We start from the raw sequence: 5,000 nt of genomic DNA, 5'->3' as shown, positions 1-5,000 counted from the left end.
GCTTACACTGGAGATTGGCCCCCGTGCCCCTGTTGGTGACAGCAAAGTTCATTCCGCCTACCAGGGGCCCGAGGCCCAGCTCACATCTAGCCATGCGTGTGCCCCGCCAGGACACGCGTACTGCCGCTACGGGTGCCTGTGCCTGTAGTGGCAGCCCCGTAGTGGCAGTGTTTCCACCTACTCACTCCGGAGATCGGCTCTCGTGGGCCTGTAGGTGACCATCAAGTATATTCCGCCTACCAGGGGCACGAGGCCCAGCTCAAAACTAGCCACGCGTGCTTCCCGTCAGGACGTGAGTACGGCCACTGCGGGTGCCTGCACCCGCAGTGGCAGCCCCGTGGCAGTGTCTCGCCCTTCTCTCACCCGATCACGGCTCCCGTGCCCCCCTTGGTGAGGGTGTAGTATATTCCGCCTACCAGGGGCACGAGGCCCAGCTCACATCTAGCCATGCGTGTGCCCCGTCAGGACATGAGTACGGCCACTGCGGGTGCCTGTGCCTGTTGAGGCAGCCTCGAGGCAGGGTTCCCCCCTACTTACAACGGATCTCGGCTTCCGTGCCCCTGTGGGTCACGGTGAAGTATATTCCAACTACCAGGGGCACGAGGCCCAGCTCGCAACTAGCTATGTAATGGCCCCCACAGGACATGGGTACGGCCACTACGGGTGCCTATGCCTGTAGTGGGGGCCCCGAGGCAGTGTTTCCCCCTGCTTACACCGACTCTCGGCTCTCTTGCCCCTGTGGGTGACCATAAAGTACGTTCCACCTACCAGGGGCACGAGACCCAGCTCACAACTGGCCATGCTTGTGTCCCATCAGGACATGTGTACAGCCACCACTGGTGCCTGCACCAGCAGTGGCAGCCCCGAGGCAGTGTTTCCACCTACTCACTCTGGAGATCGGCTCTCGTGGGCCTGTAGGTGACCATCAAGTATATTCCGACTACCAGGGGCACGAGGCCCAGCTCACAACTAGCCATGCGTGCTTCCCGTCAGGACGTGAGTACGGCCCCCGCAGTGGCAACCCCCGAGGCAGTGTCTCGCCCTTCTCTCACCCGATCACGGCTCCCGTGCCCCCGTTGGTGAGGGTATAGTATATTCCGCCTACCAGGGGCACGAGGCCCAGCTCACATCTAGCCATGCGTGTGCCCCTTCAGGACATGAGTACGGCCACTGCGGGTGCCTGTGCCTGTTGAGGCAGCCTCGAGGCAGGGTTCCCCCCTACTTACAACGGATCTCGGCTTCCGTGCCCCTGTGGGTCACAGTGAAGTATATTCCAACTACCAGGGGCACGAGGCCCAGCTCGCAACTAGCTATGTAATGGCCCCCACAGGACATGGGTACGGCCACTACGGGCGCCTATGCCTGTAGTGGGGGGCCCCGAGGCAGTGTTTCCCCCTGCTTACACCGACTCTCGGCTCTCTTGCCCCTGTGGGTGACCATAAAGTACGTTCCACCTACCAGGGGCACGAGACCCAGCTCACAACTGGCCATGCTTGTGTCCCATCAGGACATGTGTACAGCCACTACTAGTGCCTGCACCAGCAGTGGCATCCCCGTGGCAGTGTTTCCCCCTGCTTACACCGGATCTCGGCTCCCGTGCCCCTGCCGGTCACAGTGAAGTATTTTCTACCTACCAGGGGCACGAGGCCCAGCTCACATCTAGCCATGCGTGTGCCCCTTCAGGACATGAGTACGGCCACTGCGGGTGCCTGTGCCTGTTGAGGCAGCCTCGAGGCAGGGTTCCCCCCTACTTACAACGGATCTCGGCTTCCGTGCCCCTGTGGGTCACGGTGAAGTATATTCCAACTACCAGGGGCACGAGGCCCAGCTCGCAACTAGCTATGTAATGGCCCCCACAGGACATGGGTACGGCCACTGCGGGTGCCTATGCCTGTAGTGGGGGGCCCCGAGGCAGTGTTTCCCCCTGCTTACACCGACTCTCGGCTCTCTAGCCCCTGTCGGTGACCATAAAGTACATTCCACCTACCAGGGGCACGAGACCCAGCTCACAACTGGCCATGCTTGTGTCCCATCAGGACATGTGTACAGCCACTACTGGTGCCTGCACCAGCAGTGGCATCCCCGTGGCAGTGTTTCCCCCTACTTACACCGGATCTCGGCTCCCGTGCCCCTGCCGGTCACAGTGAAGTATTATCTACCTACCAGGGGCACGAGGCCCAGCTCACGTCTAGCCATGCGTGTGCCCCGTCAGGACGTGAGTACGGCCACTTCGGGCGCCTGCACCCGCAGTGGCAGCCCCGAGGCAGGGTTCCCCCCTTCTAACAACGGATCTCGGCTTCCTTGCCCCTGTGGGTCACAGTGAAGTATATTCCGACTACCAGGGGCACGAGGCCCAGCTCACAATTAGCCATGCGTGCTTCCCGTCAGGACGTGAGTACGGCCACTACGGGTGCCTGCACCCGCAGTGGCAGCCCCGAGGCAGTGTTTCGCCCTTCTCTCACCCGATCACGGTCCCGTGCCCCCGTTGGTGAGGGTATAGTATATTCCGCCTACCAGGGGCACGAGGCCCAGCTCACATCTAGCCATACGTGTGTCCCATCGGGACATGTGTACAGCCACTACTGGTGCCAGCACCAGCAGCGGCATCCCCGAGGCAGGGTTCCCCCCTACTTACACCGGATCTCGGCTCCCGTGCCCCTGCCGGTCACAGTCAAGTATTTTCTACCTACCAGGGGCACGAGGCCCAGCTCACAGCTAGGGCCCTCACATTGTCATGCAATGTGAGAGGGAGATGGCAATGAGGATGTTTTGCTTTGTCTTGTCTTGTTTTGTTTTGTTTTGTTTGGGGTGTGTGCGCAGGGGGTCGTACGGGGGGACCTGTGTCCGGAGCGGGTCCCTCCCTCCCTGCCTCCCCCTCTCTCTCTTGCTCTCCCTCTCGTGCCCCTGGTACGTGGAGGTGAGAGGGAGATGGCAATGAGGATGTTTCGCTCTGTCTTGTTGTGTTTTGTTTTGTTTGGGGTGTGTGCGCAGGGGGTCGTACGGGGGGACCTGTGTCCGGAGCGAGTCCCTCCCTCCCTGCCTCCCCCTCTCTCTCTTGCTCTCCCTCTCGTGCCCCTGGTACGTGGAGGTGAGAGGGAGATGGCAATGAGGATGTTTTGCTTTGTCTTGTTGTGTTGTGTTTTGTTTGGGGTGTGTGCGCGCAGGGGGTCGTACGGGGGGACCTGTGTCCGGAGCGAGTCCCTCCCTCCCTGCCTCCCCCTCTCTCTCTTGCTCTCCCTCTCTTGCCCCTGGTACGTGGAGGTGAGAGGGAGATGGCAATGAGGATGTTTCGCTCTGTCTTGTTGTGTTTTGTTTTGTTTGGGGTGTGTGCGCAGGGGGTCGTACGGGGCGGACCTGTGTCCGGAGCGAGTCCCTCCCTCCCTGCCTCCCCCTCTCTCTCTCCTGCTCTCCCTCTCGTGCCCCTGGTACGTGGAAGTGAGAGGGAGATGGCAATGAGGATGTTTTGCTTTGTCTTGTTGTGTTGCGTTTTGTTTGGGGTGTGTGCGCGCAGGGGGTCGTACGGGGGGGACCTGTGTCCGGAGCGAGTCCCTCCCTCCCTGCCTCCCCCTCTCTCTCCTGCTCTCCCTCTCGTGCCCCTGGTACGTGGAAGTGAGAGGGAGATGGCAATGAGGATGTTTTGCTTTGTCTTGTTGTGTTGTGTTTTGTTTGGGGTGTGTGCGCTCAGGGGGTCGTACGGGGCGGACCTGTGTCCGGAGCGAGTCCCTCCCTCCCTGCCTCCCCCTCTCTCTCTCTCTCCTGCTCTCCCTCTCGTGCCCCTGGTACGTGGAAGTGAGAGGGAGATGGCAATGAGGATGTTTTGCTTTGTCTTGTTGTGTTGTGTTTTGTTTGGGGTGTGTGCGCGCAGGGGGTCGTACGGGGGGGACCTGTGTCCGGAGCGAGTCCCTCCCTCCCTCCCCCCCTGCCTCCCCCTCTCTCTCCTGCTCTCCCTCTCGTGCCCCTGGTACGTGGAAGTGAGAGGGAGATGGCAATGAGGATGTTTTGCTTTGTCTTGTTGTGTTGTGTTTTGTTTGGGGTGTGTGCGCGCAGGGGGTCGTACGGGGCGGACCTGTGTCCGGAGCGAGTCCCTCCCCCCCTCCCCCCCTGCCTCCCCCTCTCTCTCTTGCTCTCCCTCTCGTGCCCCTGGTACGTGGAAGTGAGAGGGAGATGGCAATGAGGATGTTTTGCTTTGTCTTGTTGTGTTGTGTTTTGTTTGGGGTGTGTGCGCGCAGGGGGTCGTACGGGGCGGACCTGTGTCCGGAGCGAGTCCCTCCCTCCCTGCCTCCCCCTCTCTCTCTCTCTCCTGCTCTCCCTCTCGTGCCCCTGGTACGTGGAAGTGAGAGGGAGATGGCAATGAGGATGTTTTGCTTTGTCTTGTTGTGTTGTGTTTTGTTTGGGGTGTGTGCGCGCAGGGGGTCGTACGGGGCGGACCTGTGTCCGGAGCGAGTCCCTCCCCCCCTCCCCCCCTGCCTCCCCCTCTCTCTCTTGCTCTCCCTCTCGTGCCCCTGGTACGTGGAGGTGAGAGGGAGATGGCAATGAGGATGTTTTGCTTTGTCTTGTTGTGTTTTGTTTTGTTTGGGGTGTGTGCGCAGGGGGTCGTACCGGGGGCCCTGTGTCCGGAGCGGGTCCCCCCCCCCCTCCCCCTCTCTCTCTCGCTCTCCCTCTCGTGCCCCTGGTAGGTGGATCCACCTACCAAGGGTGCAAAAGTGCCCTGACTAGCCTAGTCTGTCCCGCAAGATTGCCTTTTTTCACCTCACAAATCCTCAATCTGCCTCTCTAAGGGTTTTTGGGGTTTTTGCACTGGGCCCCTTCGGCCATCGACCGGGGCCCGACCCCGCGCCTCTGCGGTGCGCCCCTCGCCGCTTTTGTCCTTTTTTTCACGCCGTTCGATCGACCGGGCCCTCCTCTTGGGCCTTGGGGCCCCCAACCGGAGAACCGGCATCGGCACGATTTCGAGAGACGGGTTTTCGGAATCGGAAAGCTCCAGAAACGCGGGACCTCGA

This window comes from Halichoeres trimaculatus, unplaced genomic scaffold (assembly GCF_033239565.1).
Source record: "Halichoeres trimaculatus isolate MK-OKI-2021-1 unplaced genomic scaffold, fHalTri1.1 fHalTri1_scaffold_26, whole genome shotgun sequence".
Lineage (NCBI taxonomy): Eukaryota > Metazoa > Chordata > Actinopteri > Labriformes > Labridae > Halichoeres > Halichoeres trimaculatus.
This window is presented reverse-complemented; position numbering follows the sequence as displayed.